General features: G+C 43.1%; 1 protein-coding gene across 1 annotated transcript in view; it reads right to left on the bottom strand.

The window, feature by feature from the left end:
* The window catches only part of SUMF1 (sulfatase modifying factor 1), a 212,430-nt gene that overhangs the window by 25,244 nt on the left and 164,514 nt on the right, over positions 1-22,672 (bottom strand). The window contains exon 10 of the transcript XR_011134481.1: positions 21,814-21,887. The gene's annotated coding sequence lies outside the window, so the exon portion shown is untranslated. The remainder of the gene's footprint in view (positions 1-21,813; positions 21,888-22,672) is intronic.

The following is a 22,672-nucleotide window of genomic DNA, read 5'->3' as shown; positions in this document are numbered from 1 at the left end:
AACCATATCATTGAGGAAGTAGCCAGGCTTGACCAGAAGATATCAAGAGATGGAAGATTTCCCACATTCCTTGGTAATTTGTTCCAGTTATTAATCATTCCACCATTAAAACTGTATGTCACGTTTAAATTATAGTGGTTTAACTGCAGCCACTCTTTATACTGATTTATACTTTTCTCCCCTAGATTAAAAAGCCATTTAATATCCAATATTTTCTCCTGTGAAGACAGTCATATACTGCAATCGAATCACATCTTGATCTTTTCGTTAAACTAGACGGACTATGCTCTTCCAAGTTTTGCTTCTCCAGTGCTCACCTCTCCCTTTTCTGTACCTTTTCCAGGTAAGTAGTTGACATACAAACAAAACAAGGCTGATTCCAATTGTTTTCTACTGAGGATTTGCCACGTCTATGCAGATAGATTTGGGGGAGCAACCATTGTCTTTCCATGGCAAGGATTATAGTGTGACATACTCAACTGCAAAACCAATTAATCCCACACTGGCGTTTGGTAATGCTACACAAATTGTTCAATACACAAGGACAATAATATCCTCATTTATCTATCAATGAATATGTAATGGCAGGATATAATGTATTATTAAAATTTGCTCTGTAACCATTTGCCACTCAAAAATAATGTGACTGCTGAGGAGACAAGAATATTTTCAGGAGATACATTCTGAATCTCCAAACAGCATAATCCTCCAAGGATTCAGTACATGCCACATATATTGGAGATAAGATCAAAAAGAAAATTAAATAGGGATACTGGCTCAAGTCTGACACTTGCCTATCCAGAAGTCTAGTTAGAAAAGTGTGTAAGAAGAGGAAGAAATTTTTTGGGACTAAGTTATATAATAAACAGCACCTTCACAGGTGCCTTGGAATATTACAATAAGGGCTATTAAAGACAAATGAAACGACCCGAAGAACTGAAGTTATCAAAACTGTGTCCTGGAATTTATCACCCTGCTACCACCTTGGCACATAAGGATTATATCTGTCTCACAAGAGGGGATCCTCAAGCACAAACCCTTGGCCTAACTCTCGCTCCCTTGCCTTCACAGCCAAAAGAATTAAGGCATCTAAAAGTTTTTCAAATCCTAATCCATATACAGTATTATTTAATGCAACGCAAATTACAGTGTTCTCTAATTCACAGGCACCACAACGTATCTGGGAAATATCAGAGCATTTGGGAAAGACCACTCTAAGATACTATATACTTGTTGCAAGAAACTTTAGAGACAGAAGCTGTCCCACAAGAACTGCAGGGGACAGTGAATAGAAAAAAAAATCAGCATGAGCTCTCAGGAGGATGTTAAATTACAGCAACCCATATCTATCCCTGCATATGAATGTGGAATCCTCTGCACTTTTGATCCCCCAAGCAAAAAATGCATGAGCCAATTTGAACCTCTTTCTATTAAAGAACAGAAAACAAAACAAGCAAGGGACTGGAGAATACGATTAGAAAGAAAGTTGAAGGAAAGTGAATGTATTTAGGACAAAGACATCCAAGAAGGGTTGTGTGAAGTATATAGATCATTACTAAGAGTAACAGTGTAAGGGAAGATGAGGTATTATTTACACTGGACATCAAAAGCAAACTGAAGAACAGATTAATATATACTCATGGAAGTTTGGGCCAGAAGGGACTACTAGCACATTCTTGTCTGTCTTCCTGCATAGCAGAAGGCACACATTTCACCCACTGTTTCCTATATTAAGCTCAACTAATGGCACCTAAACAAGTGTTTTCCAATTTTAGAAAGACTTCAAACTTGAACTGTAAAGTACACGTGACGGAAAAATTCTGGTGTCCCTGGCTAAGCAGTTCCAATCACTTATTACTCATTGACCTTAAAAAAATACATCTTTTTTCCAGTTTGAACTTTCCTAACTTTTCCAGTGTTTAGACTTCTATTAATACAAATTCATTGTGACATAACCTCCTCGTGGAATGGGCTGCAGAACTGTATGTGCAGAATGCCAACAATATATTCATGAAAAAGTAAGCAAATACCGAAATGTAAAATCATGCTGATGCCAGTCTTACAGTGACAGTCTCTAGCCTAACATGGCAGCTCATTAGAATTAGAAACTGTGCAATTAACTCCTTGCTCATACACTGTTTGCACTGCCACAAAGGACAATTTAGCTCAAATAAAGATTTCAGAGTTTGACTTCAAGTTGTTCATGTCATGGAAACATGTCTGGATGACTGATGAGATTCTTTCTGCTTTTCTTAATTGCAATTCTACACAGGAAGATGGTGTCCCTCCATGCAAAATTGCAATAAATCACATATATACACTCCTGTCATGTGATGCAGGAGGGAGAGTGCCCTCAGTACAGTAATACTGATTTGACTTTGTAGATTTTTTTTCCTCTCCTCTTCCACATGTGCCACTTACACTACTCTACATGACAGAATGGAAGAGAAAAATTGATAAAAGGAGCATGTTTACTTATTAAACAGCATTTGCAGAAATGACAATGACAGCATTTGCCAGCAGCCAACATAGAGGAATTAATAAGCATTCATTCCTACACATCTGAGTAGAATTATTCATCCTTACTTTTACTTGTGCAATGACTGAAACCCAGCTGAAAGAGGCACCACCCTGTATTGGCAAGGCACTAAGCACAGCAACTGCAGGAAGAGATGATCCGAGCCCCAAAGAGCTCACCTTTTAGATACAGCTGAAGAAAGAAATAATGGCACAACCAAACAAAGAGACAACATAAACGGGAAACCAGTGCACCAGGACAAAGGTGAACTCAACCAAGTTACACAAAAATTAACTTAAAAAATCTCTAACAATATCCTTTCTTTATATGAAAACATACAAATGTGGAGAAGGGAGAGAAGGATGAGGAAATAATAACGACATTAGAGAAATAAAGCCAAGCCCAACCCAAAACCCTGTCACCATCACAAGGCATTCCTAGTCGCCTGGGCAGCTCCCTGACTCCAGAACGGCAGCCCAAACTCACGCACTCCTAAAGCAGCTGCTTCATCAGGATTCAGCACTGGCCGCTGTGAAAGATGGGATGTTGGATGAGGTGGATCATGAGTCAATTCTCCAGTAGCAAAACCATTTGTTTCTAAAATCTATAAAGCGTTTTAGAAATGCTGAAAGTCACATTTTTCTGTGAAGCTTTGACAGAACTATTTACAGGGGTTCCATAACATTTTGTAAAGACATCCACTGACATTTTCCACAAGGCTTCTGTAAAGTTTCTTTCCTTTTAAAACTCTCTCCAGAGGAAAAAAAAAATTAACATTGTCACAGTCTTTTTACCAGCTACAAAGGTTTCTACTTTTAGCTAAAGCTAGGCACAAAGTCACCCTACACACTTTGTGATACACTCCTGGCTGTCTTCTTCACTTCACGACCTCATTTTATTCCATGCAGCACTCCCAGGCTCGAGGCTGCAAGGTCCTGAAGAGGCTCACACAGATTTCCTACACGCTGTACTAGTATTTGCATACGTGTGAAGAGCGGCAAGAGAACAGCGTATTACTGAAGTCTATGATATGCACACTATACAATATAGCATAAAGATGATATGCTATGTATACGTTTTAATATATAATCAGGATGTTACTAAAGTCTAATTTAATCTACAGATTACTTTATCAAGTAAATATGTGATTATTATAGATTATAGGTAAATACAGAGTAGTCAGCAAAGCCACTAAGTATCACATACATAAATTCAAAAACATATTGCTGTTTCTGTATAAACTTTCTGTGTAACATCTAAAAATCACAAAAAGAACTAAACATTATATATTGGGCTGGCATTTTAAAAAAGAGCTAGCGTGTATACATATCATCAGCCTTTAGTGGCTTAGGTATAAAATGACTTTTTATAAAATAAAAAAATCAATTATAATTACACTGGAAACAGGGCATAGAAATAAGCCTTTAGTGGAACTGAGGCACATAACAGACTGTACCTTATTTAACTGAAACTCAAATTAGCAATTAACAACTTCTGAGATAAATGATCAGTACACCTCCTAGCAGAAGGAAGTCATAAAGTTTCATTATATCACTTAAAAAACATTTAACTATCTCATAAATTAAAAACATTTCATAGTTTCATCCGTATTTCAAAAAAAAAGAGAGAAATCAAAAATTAAGGTACAAAAATGTGTGGTGGATAACACTAGTAGGAATGCCACACTTACACAAAGGAGTTGGCAGAGGTACGTAGTAAGGCAAACATAGCCTGCGTTGGTCTTTATATATATAACGTTGGAATATAACGGTGGCAAAAATTTTTGACTGATTGAGATATGAAGCCAGGGCACTTTGATGGTGGTGGATGTCCACGTAAATGTCGCAGACAGCTTTGCCACTGGTAGCTTTCTTGCATTTATGAAAGTCAAGACAAGGGCTCAAGCTGCAGCCAGGCCTAGGCACCGTGGTGCCACCTCACCACAACAACAGGCGGGATTCAAGGGCCCCCGACGCCTAACGAGCCTGCATGCTGATTTGCAAAGCTCTCCGTGATTTCTGTCACACTCTCGCACAAAACACCCCTCGCCATTTCCAAGAAAACGCTATTTTAGAGACAGAGAAAAAATATTCCCTAGAGGCTAGGTTGACGCCAGCAAAGCAGATCCTGGCTAAAACGGCATCTGTCCGTCCACCCCTCTCCCGACAAGGAAAGCAAACCATTTCACCAAGCGGGTGGGACCAGATCCACCCAGATCTCCTTGCACCTCCGCCGTTGCCTTACACCTCACCCTGTCTCTCAGAGCGCTCTTTCCTACCTTTCACACAGAACTGACAAAAGAAAAAAGAAAAATCAGTCTGTTTTTGGTTGCTAAAAATATTAATGTAGGAGAAAGTGGAATTTAAAATCTGCTAGGTTGTAAGTAACTACTAATTAGGCCATAATTAGGCCCCATGCACAGGGGGCACGGGTACAGCTAGCGACTTACGCTCCTGCCCACTCTTGGTCCACCCTCGATCTGAAAATCGTCTCTTTTTAAATTACATTTTTGGTGAAATTGAACTTTCCCATTTAGAATATGAGCAACCAGCTCAAATTTAGCATGTGATCTGGGCTGTCACAGACATTAAAATTAGCATGCAAACATTAGTACATTTACACCAAATTTATATTAAAACCTCTGGCAAACATCTATCAACTTATCCATGAGGCAGGCAGGACCCAACGTGGTCTCTGCCCAAGCAGTATTTTTGCATACTGCTTTTCTACAGCTTGTAGGGCATTTCATTTCAAGACAGAAACATTCACAATCTTCTCAAGAGATATAAAACAATACAAACATTTCTAGGTGGTTCCAAGTATGTTCAATTATCTCCTGGTATCCCCTTTGGTGGCTGTTTGCAGTGAAAAAATAGCTCCTGTCACCAGAGCAATCAGTTCACCAGCACAGTCAGCCTGGCAGGGACAGGGTAACAAAACGCTTGCTGTTTCTGAATGAGAAACCACCCAAACACGCTGCATGCTTTCTCACTACGCAGCTATCACGAGCCTGAATGTTACTGTGCAACACTCCTAACCTTTAGCTTCCTTAGTGAATAACAGAATCACAGAACGGTTGAGGTTGGAAGGGACCTCTGGAGATCATCTAGTCCAACCCCCCTGCTCAAGCAGGGTCCCTCTAGAGCATATTTCCCACCCGTCGTCGTGTAGTTCTCTGCCAGCAAAGGGCACCGGTGGGTGTGAGCGTGCCGGAGCGGAGGCGGCGCAGCGGGCGCGGGAGCCAGCGGCTGGCACCCTCCCTGCCCCACCGCACGCGACTCGGCACCTCTGCGGCTGGACACGGCACTTCCTCCACCGAGGACCCGGAGACAGCGCCTCTGCCCCAAGCAGACAGGAGATGCGGTGGGCCAAAGGCTGCCGACGCCACGCCATGGATTTGCACCACAGCTGGTGGCGTGAAATGTCTGGGAAATTTAAGGTAGATATACTCTATGGCCAAAATGTGCATTGAGTTGTGAGTTACAAAACACAAAATCCAGTATATACTGGTGAAGGGACAGCACAGTGATTGCATTTTTCATGATCCTGGACTTAAATGAGGATGCTTATATGACAAGCACCTGAAGCACACAGAAAGTAAATAAATTATTAAACAAGGCAGGTAGCGAACACCATTTCTCAAGATATAGAACCATCTGAATGTCAACAGCATTACTCAAAATATATCTGCAAAAGCCTTACACAGGAATTACAAAGTCTGTTCTCTCTGTTGCAAAATGTATTTCAGATAGTAATTAATTATGCTCATGTAGCTGAGGGACAAGCCATGCTGACCTAAAAAACCCACAGATTACGAGTATGCACTACAGGAATTACTTCCCCAAAAGGGATAATAAAAGCTTCATAACGAAATAAGAAAATCTCATCTTTCTGTTGGATCATGGTTTTAGCCTAAGTATTACAACAAAGTACTATCAAATGGTCTTGATTTTTTTGTTGTTTCTATATTACAACTGATTGCATCGTAACATTATACCAAATTATGTGAATTACTGTTTTTCTGACGTGGTACCACACAAACCAGTAGAACTGTTTTGGAAATCATGAACAAAAACACTTGCATTTACGCTGATCACACAGACATTTAGCAATTTTGTGATTATGAACATTCAGGATTTGAAGGCGACGTTCCAACAACAGAGCTCGGAGCCACTCGGAGCCAGAGTATGTGTTTTGAACTCAAGAAGAATTTCCCTGAGTTTCCAAAGCTATCGAAACTATATCAATTAGGTGAAAAATATGAAGGACGTTAGACACGCCAAAATCCGAATTCCGTTCATTTTTTACATGAATTCTGGGAACACGTGTCATGATAAAACAACCACGTGATCAAAGCAAGATTTCTCTAGCTTATGAGAAATAAAGTACATCAGAAAAATGACAAGAGCAAATCAAAATAATCTGCAGGCACTTGTATGGGGACCGACCAATGATCTACATCTGTAGCTGGAGTCACTAATATCAGTGACTTTCTGGAGTCGGTCGGAAAGTGCCCTTTTCCTTCAGCCCTTGCCCGGATGAGCTCCTGTGTCTACTAGACCCGGGTGGGCTAACATATCGCTGATGGCCGCGTAACAGCGTGGCGCTCCTGTCACTGCCCATTTACCGGTTTCTATAGACAGAACTGCTTCTTCGTATGTTTTGCCCCGGAAATTTCACAGTAATACGCTGACGCGCACGATCTTTACTATAGGAGGCTACGTCCATACGTTAATTGGAAAAAAGCGATTGCTGTGAGTGCGCCAGCACACAGAAGGAGCAAACGCAGAAAGGAAATGAAAGCAATACTTTGTAAAAACTCGGGGTGGTGGGTCTATACCCTTTATCTCATTTTCCTGACGTAACAGTGGCATTCAGGTTAGTCAGGCTGAAAATAGGTGATTCTTATTGCTCTAGCGAAGCTGAGATAAGAGCTTTCATCCCTTCCGTAAAGAAAGAGGGTTCAACACAGGACGCAACCATATGAAGTCAAGCAGTGCCGTTTCGGGTCTCCCTGGGTGTAACTGCAAAAACATAAATTATTTTGTGACGAAGGACACGTGTCCCCAGGGGCCGCCTCCGCGGCGGGCGCGCTGCCGGGCAGCGGGCGCAGCAGCCCCCGCGCCTGCAGGCTGCCGACAGACCGCGCCGGCCGCCCGGGCTGCCGGAGACGCTCGCCTCCGCGCTCTCGCTCAGGCGCGAAGCTCCAGAGAGCCTCACCCGCAGCACCCCGACCCCGCCAATCTGCAGGCCTGACCCAGGCCGCTTCCCGCCCCGCGCAACAGAGCCACCCTGCGCGGGGAAGAGCACCCGTTCGGGCGCCTGCCCGCCCGCTTCCCCCGGTTTCAGCGCCAACACAAGGACACGGCCCATACGGCCGCATAGTCCACCGCTCCCGCTGCAAAAGTCACATAGCTCAGACGCTTTTCAGATTTACAAGTTTTCAGGCAGAAAATACGGGGAAAAGAAAACTCCAGATCGGCCTGAGTAAGTAAGCGCTAACGCCCTCCAACGCCGAGGGCACCTTGGCAGCGAGCTGCGCTCCCGCCCGCCGGTCGGCGGCCCCCGGAGACGGGAGCCGCCGCGCGCCGGCCCGCCAGTCTGCCGCCTCCGGAAAGGCGCTTACCGAGCCAGCCCGCTCCGAAAGGCAGCGGACCGCAGCGCACAGGAAACAGGAAAGCTTTTTTTTGCTACTTACTTCACACCCAACCCAAATTTAGCCAGGTATCACTCTCCTATATTTAGCGAACAGGGCTCTGTTTTGCTCAGGAAAGCACAGAGAGCACTGGCTGCTGTTATATAAGCCACGCTTTTCTGTCTGTGCCCTTGAACGGAAAGCGCCCATGCATGCAGGAGACCTTGTAGGCGTTTTACGCGTTAAAAAGTCACGCAAGGAACACAAGTTAAAAGTCATAAATACAACTCCTGTGGCTGGGTTATCTGATTCATCGGGCAGGGCCGCAAGGGAACAGGAACTCCAGCGTTACCCAAGCCGCGTTCAAACCCTGTCTGCTGCCTTTCAACAGTCTTCACATCGTCTAGAGTTGTAAAAGTAGGATCCTATTTACGAATATCTGAAAAGCCGTTTCACAGCCCAGAGACAGAGACGTAAAAAGGAAGGAGGAAACGATGGTGCCTGTGCCAAAACGAAGATAAAAATACAATACAAAAGATAAAATTACACAGAACCTAATGTAGTTACCACGCCACTAAAGATACCGAAGAAAGTTTAAAAAAGGGACAAGTGTTTCCTTTCTCCCCACGGGTGGTCTAACCCGTCCCTACCCCGCCGCTCACGTGACGCTCGCGCGACGTCCAGCGACAGGCCAAGGCGCCAGTGACCGCCCAGCAGCCCCGGCCCACCACGGCTCTCGGTCTGCGTGACCGCAGCCCCCTCCTCCCGACGTCCCACCAGCCGCCAGCCCGGCTTTCGGGATTTCGGCGTTATCGTGACCGTTACGTCCACCACGAGCGGTTAAGTGCTGCAGAAGACCTCCCGTCTTTTCAACGGCTCACAACAGCCACAAGCGACGTTCAGCCATACAGTACGGTAAGGAGGAACAGGGTTTCTCTTCGCTTTCCTCATGAATTATTAGTATTTCTGCCGGAGGGTAGGACTCGGCCGCAGCCCTCGCGAAAGGCAGCTGGCAGAAGGCGCAAGAGCACGTAGCGGAGACGCCACCGACCTGCTCCGGGGCCGGGGGACCTGGAGGGCGGAGAGAGGAAAGCGGCCAGCGCCGGCGCGTCCCAGCCCCACCGCTCCCTGAGATGCTCCCGGGACACCACAATAAAACCCTGCTGCTCTCGGAAAGCAAGCAGAAACCTTCTCAATCTCCTCTGAATCCTCTCTGAATGAAGCTTTGCATTGAACACAAATGGAAACCAGTACTCGCTTAGCTCAAATGCATGTCTTCATTTAATCTTGGGCCGTCGGGGTAGATACGGAGAAAACGTTCTCAGGACAACACAAATGGATAAGCTGGTATCTGTAAACCCACGTTCAAAGAAACTCTCTCCAGGCGTAAAGCAAATCAAATGATTAATTCACTTCAATTCAGAGACAAAAACTGAATCTAACTGAGGTAACAGAAGTACAATAAAACAGCACAGGCCCTCCTGTTCTCTTGTAAAAACCAAACACATTCAGGAAACTTACTGGTGCCAAGATAAATCCACAGAAAAGCAGGAAGTGGAGGCACCATCACTAATATTATTTTTTGGGGGGTTTTTTCCAATTAAATATGTGCCTCAGTATATTGTAGCTTACGCTACAAGTTGTGCATATTATAAAATATACATACGTGTTCCAAGTTAATACTGCTTTCGGTGTATGAGCATTCGCATTCCCTAATTTTGTGTGTTTTTAACTGTGGAAACTTAGTATTATATTCTCTTTTTCTGCAGTTAATAAAACCTTAAAGCTTATGTTAATTAGCTCAGCAGAGTCCATAAGATACCAAACCTTTTATGGTGTTTTCAAAGAAATGCATTGAAACAACAGCCTGAACTTATATGGGACAATCTTTATACTGTCTTGCCTCAAAAAAAAAAAAAGTCACTGCAAAACGACATTTTCTTCTGCTTTGTAGCTGCAATCAGGATATAGCACACATTTTTGTTACATCTGCTGAAATGCAGCTGACTGAATCAGAATACCACACGGGGGGAATTGCCTTCCCTTCAGGCATTCATTATCAGCGCGTCTCGACTGTTTTCCTCCACTCCCTACGTTCCCCGACATTTCATCTCTTCCCTTGATTGGAAGCAACCATCCTCTACATAAATCTTTCTTGGCAGTAATTGGGAATAAAACTGACTAGCATGGACTGTAATCATTGGGAAAATTTGGCCTCAGTCCAAATAGCTGTACAGTTTTTGGGTGCCTGATATACTTCCTTGCTGCCGCTAAAGGTTGTTTTGCATTTCGTGAGTCTTTGTAGGTTCAAGGTAAGAAAACATACGACGAAGCCTCCTAAGAGAGTAACAGGACTTTGCCCTGGATGCGTTGTTGCCTTTCTGTCTGTGGTCCCGTCCTCTGCGTGGCTGCGAGCGAGGCGGCGCGGGCGCTAGGAGGCTCGGCGGGACGCGTGCGGGGCCCGCGGCGCCCGCAAGCAGCAAGGGCTCAGCAGAGCGTCGGCGCGAAAGGCAAGGCGTGCGCGTGCCACCAAGGGTCAGGACGACGGCCAGGAAACGAGGAAGGCTGTACTGCAAGGCAGGGTCAGAGACGAGCCGTTTTCACTGCAGGGGAAACCCCAAATCTCACAGGGCGAGCCCTTAACCGCCTCTGGAAGCCCTCCCGCTCGAGCGGGGGGCCAGGAGGCACCTATGGGCACACAACCCGTCTCTTCTCTTTGTATTTAAAATAATTCTTCTCATGATTTTACTAAAAGATTCATTTTCATAATGATTAAAAATGAAAATACGTGTAGAACAGATACTGTGACTGGTGCTGGTGGGTTTATTTATTTATTTATTTATTTGGGGGTGGGGGTGGGGGGTGTCTGGCATTTCCAGCATCCTTCCACTGCCTAAGACACGAGAAAAAAAAGAAGATGAATGAAATCCAGTAAAGATCAAGTATGAGGATACTGTCTTTTTCTTACATGAATTTGATAGCAGATAGAGAAGGTAAATCAATGAATAACAGTAGCATTGCAATATATGCGCTCAATTTAGTTGTTGTTTGGGGTATCCTCTATCCCCTGTACCTGCAACTGTCCAAAGTCCTCTTCAAGGGATAAAAATAATAATCAGCTGTAGGATAACATGCATTGAAGGAGTACCTGAGGAGACATTGCTAACTTTAGCAATGTAGCATTTCTGAACACAGGGTAAATTCCTCCCTCTTGTGCGCCAATACAGTCCGAGAACGTTTTATACCTTGTGAGTTGGGATTACTGCCCGTATTCACATTTACCCAAGTTAAGCTTAGCACATGCACCAATTTTTTTCAAGAAATGATCTCTTTAGAAGAATTTATGTACCTGCATTTGTATATAAAAATCACTTCAATGATGATAACAAAAGTTCACAATAATTAGGGTTATTTTAAGCCCAAATAATTGAAGCTTAACTGCAATAAAAACTCATATATTTAACATCTTTTTTTATAACAAGGGAACCTTGATATACCAGAGGATGCAACCAACATATTTAACGTTGCTACCATATAAAAAAGACGTAATCCTGGCACTGTTTCTAAATTATTGTGAAGAAAACGCCAAATAGTTACTGAGAAGTGGTGCACAATCCAATCAAATAAAACAATTTAGATGAAAATCCACAGCAGAAGCATCCACAGAAGCATCCTACTGCCTTAGTCTCCTTCCTGCTGGATGCTGCCAGAAATTCAAGGCTCTAGAGGTAATTCTCCAAAAGAAGAGACCCCACGTATGCCAAAGCACCTCCAACAGCATGATACCAGGGTGGACACCACTCCAGAAACCAGCCTGGATAAGGTCACTGGATGGATCCCAGACCCCTTATACCTGTTCAGCGAACTCAGACTGATCTGTTCATCCACAGAAGCCTCTCCTTCTCTTTTTTTCTGCCTTTTAAAGACAGCAGCCTTGTCTGGCACAATTTGCTTTCAAAACATACCTCCTCACAAATACGTAGCTATAAACTTTTGAGGCTGACGCTTGTAAGATCAGAAATATGTTTCTTTTGGAACAGGCAGAATTCATTCTTCTTCATTGCTAGAAAATGCCGGCGTGATCACAGATCTACTGAAGGTTTCTCCTCGCTTATCTTTTCTCAACACTGACATGTAGCAGAGAAAGAGGAAAGATGAGACAGAAAAAGAAGTGAAAGCAAAAAGTGGGAAAATACATGAGAAAAACAGAAAAGAAATAGGAGAGACAGAAGAGAGAACTAATTTAGTCTCAGCCACCTCAGAAGAGAGACCAGATGGTGCAATCTGAACAATTCAGTAAAATACAAGAAACCAAAAGAGAGAACACAAGGGCACACTTACTGATCAGGCCCTTCTGTGCTAAGCACTGTACAAACATGTAGAAAAAAATTAGCAATCTAGGTCAAGATTAAAGCGAGCAAACAAATGCAAACAGGTAGAGAGGCAGCAGTGAAACCTCCACTAACAGGAGAGGCATCGTTTCCACTTGAGAGTTTGCTTTCACAAAAAGCTGACGTAACAAGGCAGATTTTAAGAAGAGTTATTTCCAACATTTTTAAAGAGAATTTTTTCAACTTGTAAGTAATGTAAGAGTTCACATTCCATTTTCAAAGCCAATTCAGGAGCCCAAGTAATGTAATCTCCCTAACAACAATTTACCAGAAATATAACTTACCGCAAGGAAAACAAACTTTCAACGACAGGACAAATTCTTTTTCAGACTAAAGAAAAAGTCCCTGTCCCGCTAAATGTTGCATTTTAGGGCCTGTAGCATTATTGCTTTGGGCCTGTTAGAGGATTAGCTGCCTTTCAAGCCTCATTTGAAGAGGAGCGGTGATTAAGCCTGGAAAACTAGGATTTTTGTAAAATTGTTTTTTAAAAAAAGATAAATACAACAGCAACATTTATCAGGACTTCAATATTTCACTTCTTCCTTCTTTTTCCATCTGCACCAGAGCTATTCTGCACATTGCTCTTCACAAAAGAAGAGGATTTAGAGATATTATTTTCTTAGTCTAGTGAAGCAATAATCCAAGCAGGAAAAAAGTGCAAAACCCCAACATATGTTGGCCTCAATTTTTTCCAGACATTTTAAAGTTGGGAACAGCATTGCAGAAATCATCCAGACCTATCCCGGTTATACTGGTATAACTCCATCTGCAAAATTAAAAACAGGCCTTTTGTACTGAGGGCTCTTACAAATATTCACAAATTATTAAACATTACATATTGCTCCTGAAAGGGCTTAATCTACTATAGGATTATAAAAAGAGCTAGAAAAACAACAAGAGACCTTGACACAAAAGGAGCCCACTGCTGAAGTGTGAGCGTTACAAAGCCTTCCTGACCAGCGCTGGCGGGCTCCCTCCCGACGCCTTTACCGCCTCCCAGCAAACACAGGGCCAGTCGGAGGTTTCTCCTCGTAGGAGCCGTGATAAGCTTCATGATTTCATCTGCCAGCAGCTTTGCCCTAAGTCACAGCCAAGCCAAACAACAGCAAAAACCTAATATGACAAACACCAGGGGAAAGCGAGGTAGTCACAGCAGCTAGGAACTGAAGAATTTCTGGCCTACGTGAATCCGAGGCTCAAATGTAAGTTTGGGCTGAACAGCAGATCCCGTTGCAGTGCAGAGGCCGCAATGCCCATGCTGGACAGAGGCGTTCACGGCTGGCAAGAGCCCATCTCTCGCTGCAGGAGTGGCTCAGCGTGCGATCCCAGGGTCGCTGATCCAGCTGGCACCAACGCCTACCTACCATCTCTCCCATCCTGACGGTGTGGAGCCCAGTAAGCTCTCAAACATCGAGAGCGAGTGCGTATCCATGTCTCAGGAGGCAGCCTGATGCTTTAATTAATCTGTAGCAAGAGTGAAATCTTCCCATGTTCAAATGTGTTTTGCAAGGAAAGCAAAGGTTTTATGTTTGGTGACCTATGCAAGCAGATACAACTCAATGCGTCTTTTCCAGTCCACTGGAAAGGGAAGGGAAGAAAAGAAGCAAAATGCCCAGGCACCTGAGACTTCACTTCTGTATTTTAAAGATATAGTCTACATATTTATCAAAAGCTCTAAGAAACTAATATACACACCCAAATTCAGATTATTATCACTGTAATGTATAGCTTCACTGCTGTGTCAGACTCCTGCAAGGTTTAAATCCAGATTAGTAATAAACTCTGACTATTCATCAGTTCTCCCCAGCCAATCAAACTAGAAGATCGTATTTCTTGTAGGTCTGCAAAGTGCATATATTACCCACAAAAATACACCTAATTACATTTTGGTTTGAATAATCAGTTCATTGACATTCTTGTGCGAAAGAAAATGTCATTATTAATTTATAGAAGTTGCATGAACGGTAACAGTTCAGAAAAGCCCGGTATGAAATAAATTAAGCCTACACTTTCATGAAAATCATTAAAAGGTACCTATAATGATATCCCCCCAAATTATCATTCAAATAGGATGATGAACAGAAACCCTGCCAGAAGTCCACACACCCTTATCTCAAATACTTAATACTAAAGTACTGCATTAGATTTGTGCTTTGGCTTTGGAGAGGTGCCAGCAAGTCTGCCAGGACTAATGTTTTTGTGAGTCTGATGGGATCCAAAGTAAGGAGGCAAAATCAAATCCCAAACCTCCTGCAGAAAAGGAGCGGTCTCGATTTCCTTTTCTAGAGGCACCTTTGTGCTTTCTCCCTTACGCTGCTTTCCATCAGTGTTCGCAGACATCTCTTGTCCTTAAGTTATTCTTAGATTCTTCTCTGGGTTTACTGTCTACAGAAACCACAGGGCAGCTGAGACAGCTGGGGTCTGTGAGGTCTGGTCCATGTTCACCACTGCTTTCTCCGCAGGGTGTTTTTGCAGTTTCTACCAGGTAAGTATGCGGTCCATCTTCCTTTCATCTTTGGATTAAGAACAAGTCTACCCAAGTAGGCTGACGTTTTCTTGCTCATTTGGCCTCCAAATTCTTCAATATTTCAGATCTTTCCCCGTTATTGTATTTCTCCTCAGAGACACGACCTTGCACCACGATGCTATCATTTTACTTAATCTGTTAGGTCTCATCACTGTTTTGCATATCCTTATCATTTTATTATTCTGCACAGAGTTCTGCAGCCAAGAAATGTTTCAATTAAAGCATATACATGAGAGAGCATTAAGAAAAAAGGCACATCATCCTCAGATGTTGATATCAGCAATACAAATGACAGGGAGGAAGTGGTCCAAGTGCTTACATTGGAAATTCAGACCTAGGCTCCAAAATCCAAGGTCCAAAATGATCTTTGTCCTCAGTTGAGGTGGAGGGAGTATTCTGGAAATAATCTGTACAGCTCAGTTGTACTGCACTGAACAAAGGTACTGAAATATTTTGTCTTCAAGGGCCATTTGTTATGCTTATCCCTGGAGAAGATGTCACTTGGCTATAAGAGAACAGCTAAAACATACAAATGTATTCAGGACTGAAATTCTCTCTAAAATATTTTAACGCTGACACAATTATTTCCACCCACCTCTGTGTTCTGCTTGGCCATCCCAAGCGCCAAAGGCAGCAGCTCCTGGCCACCCGGCACGCACGGAGAGCCGGCTGGAAAGCCAAGAGGCGCACGCGTATTCCCTGGTGGCAAGCCACACGAGCACATGCAGAGCAGAGGACAGTGGGGCGACGGAGGAGATGGCAAAGGTTCTAGGTTTCTACACAGAAATGGAGAAGTGAGAGATATTGCTTGTTAGGGAGTAAAGACAGGGGATGTGAACGCCTTGCAGAGGTCCACACATTAATGCAAATTATCAGTCTGAATCAATGAAATGCCAAGAAAACAAAGGATACAGAGTGAAGACAGTGGCTTATGCTGTTGATTAAATTCCTGTTACCTGTCAAACAATTACTTGGGTTTGGGTTTTTTTTTTCAAGCTTAGTAAAAAGAAGCGGCGGTATTTGTAGTTCTAGTACATATTTAGTGGGGAAAAATTAAACCGCATAACTGTGAGTTAAGAAATTAAATTATAGACATTTTATACACATACAGATTCATCTGGTTGAAAGACTCCTCACTTCCAAATTAAAATCCTTTTCAAAATATTTGAATATTAAAAAAGTAGGTCTGCACAATGTGTGGCAGTCTATATTCATACCTACATGGCTTTCATATCGAGAAATATTGAAGTAGTGCTTCTGTATCAAGATGAGGATTCCAGAAAATAACTATTGGCTTTCCCAAAAAGAAAGATAACTTGGCTGGTTGTTTAGGACAAGAATGGTGACATCAGTCATAAATTATTCAACTTTTATTTTTGATCTTGATGATAATGGATGGGAAAGAATTGGTGAAAACAAATCTAGCAATCAGCTATTTTTACACAAGTCTTGTGCCTCATGTGGTAAAATTACTTGGCTGTGGCTTCTTATCAAATTGACAACCACCTTCTGCGAACCTTCATTAGTGGTTATGAAGATTTATGTTCTTAGTATTGATTAATTCCAATCCAATACTAAGACAAACTTTTTGATTTGACCCAACTGTTGCATTGCTCTTTTCTTAGTTTACTTCAGCATTAGTGATGACAAATGAATGTTGAGGATATTTTTCTTAACTTATTTTTGTCTTTTTCCTATAATTTATTAAGCCGATTTCAAGTCTCAGCCCAAGCAATTTGGAATCTCAGCACAAAGCAGGAGGTTTCAGAGAAATATTGACATACCCATAGACAGGGTATTAGTCAAGAGAGTTCCTGGAAGATCATTTCCTCGGAGGTCAGTATCAAGTTCAGTTTCTGCTTACTGCTGAATATAAAAGTCGAATCCAAGCAACGGCATGCACTGAGATCCCTGCACAGCTCCCCTCGTGCAAGGCACCCTCACGTGTAGCGGGTAAAGGAACAGCGAGGCAGGGCCACCGCCTCAGCACAGCCCTCCCCCCAAACAAAGCTAGCAGGTCTGACTGTGAGCGGAAGTGATCCTGATCATTTAAACCATGTCTCACCTTAAAGCTTCATTGCCACCTCTTCTTTTTGGCGCTCTGGAGAGAAAAACGGTAAGTTCACCAACGCAGGCCTCACTAGTTATGACTACAGTAGCAAGCAGCAGAGACCAGCAGGAGCAGATCTGTAGGGCAGTACAGCTGGTATAGCAGAATGGCTGGCAACCATTACGCTATAGAAAGGTACACACATTTCAAAGGATTTTTCTGCAAACTAGGTCGATGCTTGTTCCATGGACTGAACGGCCATTAGAGGTTGCAGCACCTTAGCTGTGCTCCTGGAGCACACACTGCCTTTCAGCTTCACCCAGAGAGCGTTCAGCTGAGGTGCTCCTAGCCTGCTGCTCTGTGCAAACCAAAGCATAAGCAAGCAGAGAGGACCGAGAGAGCCCTTCCAGAAGCATGCTCCTGATCCAAACTGAAATGCTAATGCAGATGTACCGACTCGATCAAAAATAAAAATCTGTATCAGAGCTGTTTTTAATTAGTAAAGTATTCTATTCAGAAACAGGGGTCCTGCAGAGCAAAACTTCATCTCACAGTCTCTGATTCAGACAGAGTCCTTTCGTAGCAACACTACAAAGTGTGTGGTTTAATTGCAGTAGTTTCAGCGAGAACAGGAGCTGACTTACTGAGCAGCTGTCAGGACTATCTCACCATCTCTTCTCATCCAGGCAAGCTGCCAAACCTGCTGAAGCTGCTCTCCCTTCCTTGCTGCCAGCCTCCTTCCCTCCTCCTCCTTCCCTTCGCTGCAGCATCACCCCTCTGCCTTCCTTTTCCCCTTGCCCACTCCGCTGTCCTGAAGCCAAGTTCACTCACTCCGTTTTCTCAAAATGCTGCAGTTCCCACTATGCGTGTATGTGTAGCATCCTTTGAACTTTCCTGTTTCCACCTGAAACGACTTGTTATTTACCTCCTTTTCATACTAAAAAGGATGCTTCAGATATTTAGTAAGGGAGTGGGAGATACCACTCAAAATCCAATTTTTAAATGGATGCAGCAGCAGCAAAGTTGCATTTTTGTCTTCATCCTGCTTTCTATAAGCATTTTTTGTGTATTTGTTTGGATTTTTATCTGATAAATAAAATGACAGTTAACAGTTGGAGCTCTGGAAATACTATTACTAGGCTTTTCCTGCCAAAGCTCTTTTATTGACCAAGAAAATGTAGAGGGGGAAAGATTCAAACTTGTTGTTTTGGAGAACTGCCAAGCTACCAACAAAGCCTTGCACGTGTTCCTGAACTCCACAATCTCTCTTTTTGCTCTGTGCGCAGTTGGCCACTCTCTGTTACATTTAAGTGGCACACAGCTCAGAAGAGTGTGAAAGAAAAGACGTGTAAAAAGGATGCAGCCTTGCACGGCTCCCAGCAACGCATAACACCAAGGAACCTAACTGAGTTGAGCAGAGAAACCCTATTTCCTTTAACTGTAAACCTTTCCTTTCCAACACCACTAATGGATTGACAAAAAAACATGTAGCATTCTAGCAACGTAAACAAAGGAACCTTCACATGTATGAAAGATTTATATGTCCTGTCCATGAAGAATTAATGAGAAACCTATCAAGAGCCTCAGTGCACAGGCATGCAATATACATCCAACGAGGCACTCTGACTCTCCAGACTGGAAGCAATTTGTGCAAATGATGCACAAACACAAAAATATTACCGTCAACCGTCCTTTGAATTAAAGGCATAGGCTCAGCTAAAACTCTAGCTAAAAGAAAAATCAGCATTCGTTAGAGGACAAGAGTCTGAAGATGAGCAGTTAACAGAGGGTGGCTGCTTCAAAGCTTACTGAATTTTAAAGCAATCACGTTGACTTCATTGGACGCTGAACAGGCCCCTGCTCACAGAGGTCTGCGTGACTGCAGCTCACCAACCAGCAGAAGATGGTGGTATATAGGTCACACCACCAAATGCCATCTGCTCGCACAGGAGAAAGTACTTACAATGTAAACACTTTTTGTCTAGCAAACAGTCTGCCACAACACTTCTAAGTCATAGATGCGACTGCTTTCACTTGCCCCAGCCCCGACGAGAACTACCCGTTATGCCAATGCCGAGACTCCCTGTCTTGTTTTTCTAAATAGAGAAAGAGGCAAGCAAGCCAGCCCCTCCGCGCGTAGCAAGAAAACAGTGCCTTTCCATTAATAACACACCAGCAAAAATGGGCTCGTCAGGACCAGATAGGATCTATTACCCCTCCAAGTAAATTCAAAACTCTGTTGTCTAAATACTTGCAGAAAGTTTACCTGCCATTTTTTGATCTGTGTCATACCTACTTCCCATTTTTGTTGCCTTCTCATTTTGGCTCTGTCAAAAGTGATGAGGTGTTTGTCTACCATAAAGATCAGAAATTAGCCAAGAGAAGAAACATTCATTTTTGTACCACTATCACCATTTCATTTACGATGGCATCCACCTTCTGACGATATAACACCAAGCAGGTTTCCCTGTTGTTTTTTCCAATCAGGAGGACGATACACCACTTATTTCCATGCGAGATATCCACAGGGGAAAACCGCGATAGAGTCACATCACTGTTTAACGTGTGGGAGTCAGACTCGGCACAGCGCAAGACCAGTAACTTCCCAATTCAAGGGACGCACACGCTGACAGCTCCCGTAGGCGGCTCAGTCTCGTGCACCTGAAAGGGGTGCTACGCCACAGATACAGGCGAGCAGCCCTCATCGCCCGCCTGACTTCGCAGTTCTGCTGCTCCTCAACTTCAAAGGAGTGCTGTGAAGTCACACGGATTTCTAAAACCTCAAAAATTACTGCAATTAAGAGGACATTGTTACATCCCAATGACTGTCAAAATAACCTAAAAACAAAGAGAGAGAAACTGAGAAAGAAGGAAAGAAAAGAGCTTTATTTAAAGCCAATTAAAGAAACGAAAAAAGTCAACTTCACAGAGTTATGATGTACTTTTTCATAATTTTCCTGCTTTTTTACTAGAGGGGATTCATTTCACTGTCATCCTGGAGTAGGCACAGAAAGACGAAACTGCTCGTGGCAGCCCCAGAGCCTGCCCCCAGCTTCACCGAGCCGGTAGGGCTCGACGGGACCCTCGCGGGGCGGAGGGAGGCTGCGGCGAGTCGCGCTCCCCTGCGCGCGGCCTCTCGGATCCACGCACACAGAAAATATGGTGTGGTTTAAGAATTTATTATTTTTACAGACCTCACTATCCTCTCTTTAGCTCACTAACACACAGGATCAGGCTCCCCAGGAAGGAGGCCTGGATTTCACACGAGATCTCTTTGCAGATCAACTGAGATCAAGCGAGATTTATGTCCAAATCGACTTGAGGCATATGGCTTTTTGTTATTAATGATGGTAAGGGCCTATAGGAGAAAAAAAAAGTATCAACCCTGGTATTCACTCACTGACCTGTCAAGTTTAGACCTCAGTAGAAAAGAAGTTCATAAACGAACGCAAGGCTTCATTAAACAAACGGCCTCCTAAGAAGGAAGCAACAACCCTTCTTTGTCCCTTGGATTTGTGGCTTAATGAAAGAGCAGATCAGAAATCTGCTGAAAACACTAGAAATTCCCACAGGAAATTCTTCTACGCCTAAACTGTACTGTAAATAATTCAGTATAACCAACAGGAATCACTTTTAAAAAAGAGCAAAGTCATCTCAGGCTTTTAGTTAGAATTTAAAGGAAAAATTCCTCCCCATCTGACACAATCAATGCAAAAGTCACTCCCAATATGGAACAAACACAGAACAAAAGAAGGAGGCAGATGAAAACGAGCAGCTGGCTGCCTGAGATCAGCGAACTGTGAAACTAAGCATTTAGATGTTTACGACTATAATGGCTTTTGCTCTGAAGTTCTCTGCGTTGTCTACAATATGCTAAAGGCTGACTTGAGATACGCTATAGCAAATGAGGTACAGAAATGGTTGAAAGTCAATCATCACATCTAGGTACATAATATCCAGCAACACACATGGCAAGTTTTTCGACTCCGCTGGTCAGAATAAAGCTTGCAACGCCAGGAGCATCTGGCCATCATTAAAATGAAAGCCTAAGCAAGGGCTGTGCAAATTCCATCCTGCTCATTATGAGAGAAAGATGTCACACACAATGCAACGGCTTCACTTCTTTATTTGGCTTCAATGGAGCCTGTTCATGATTTTTTATATTTTACTTTTATTTGAAACAACCGGATAAAACTAACCCAGGAAAATAAACAGCCCTTTATCTCCAGCATTCCCAGGGATCACAAACAGCTCTATGTCCTTGGGGGAATATCAGGAGTTAACGATTCACCATTCCTAGGGCATGAAGCAGCTTAATTAACAAAAAGCAACGTTTTACAGAAGTTGTTCACTTAAGTTAATGGCGCATAGTATTATTACTAGTAGCGATTCTGCTCGCTAGCCCTGTGGACAAGCCCTGCGCTGGATTCCCTGATGCCTCTCTGAATCCCAGTGGAGCAACTGAATCCATCGGTAAGAAACTCTCAGTTTCATGTTTTCACTCTGTTGCTATTCCACCTCTCTCCAATCTTATACAAAACATTCACTCATTTACCATTTTTCATCTGGGTAGAACAGCAACATTTCCATCTTTTAACAATCTGTATATCTATAATAAAGCTCTTAAAATGTTTACGTACAGAAAATTAACTGGAAAACATAACACACGCTTAGAGTACCCTTGAGACTTACCTAGGATCCCAGCTCTATGCACGTTGCTTTGTTTGATGATGCAGAAATACATTCAACAGTGGCCCGTTCCACACCTGTGGCAAAGGAATCATTTTAAAGTAAAATTTAGCAGAATAAAGTTAATTGAAAGTCAATACTTTTTTTTTTTTAAATGATTTAAAGTGCCTCCCCTGTCTATAGCCATAGGCGGGAAACATGATAATTTTGTTAGAGCTGATGTAATTTGGTTAAACGTCAGGATGGGGATTGGAGGCTTTACCTTCCTCCAGTGGAGAGCAGACTGGCATAAAGAAGTGAGAAGGGCTGCCAAATCTCTGGCAATCCCAAACTGTACCTCTGATCAAAGCATAAACCAGAATACTCATTCTAACAAGAACAGTGAATGGGGCGTCAGGCGGGAATCCTGCAAGCACGTCCTGCGACAGTGGCAGAACGCACTGCTTTTCCAAGAGGCTGAACAACCTTGAGGTTTAGTTTGCAGACTGGAGAAGTGACCTTAAACCGAAACCTACTTGCTTAGGGGAACATGGACAGAGCACATCCGACAGATTTTTTAGAAGAGTTGCTCCTTGAAAGCAAAGGGGACAAAATCTTCAGTAAACAAAATCTCTGAGCTCAGAGAAAGGCTGAAGGTTTCTTTCTCATCAATAGAAAATTACACCACAGTCATTGATTTTTCACCTCCTCAAAAAATTCTTTCAAAGAAATGGCATCCTGAGCTGATACCTAACCTCATACGCTTTTGCCAGCTCCCTATTGATACAAACACACTAACTGCTTCACAGTAAGCTGCTCATAGCATCCATCGCAGATCATCGCCACTTCCTACCAGCAGTCAGGAGGCCCTCATGCCTCCCGA

This window comes from Struthio camelus, chromosome 14, assembly GCF_040807025.1.
Source record: "Struthio camelus isolate bStrCam1 chromosome 14, bStrCam1.hap1, whole genome shotgun sequence".
Taxonomy (NCBI): Eukaryota; Metazoa; Chordata; class Aves; order Struthioniformes; family Struthionidae; genus Struthio; species Struthio camelus.
The sequence above is the reverse complement of the archived record's forward strand: the minus strand, read 5'-3'. Positions and strand labels throughout refer to the sequence as shown.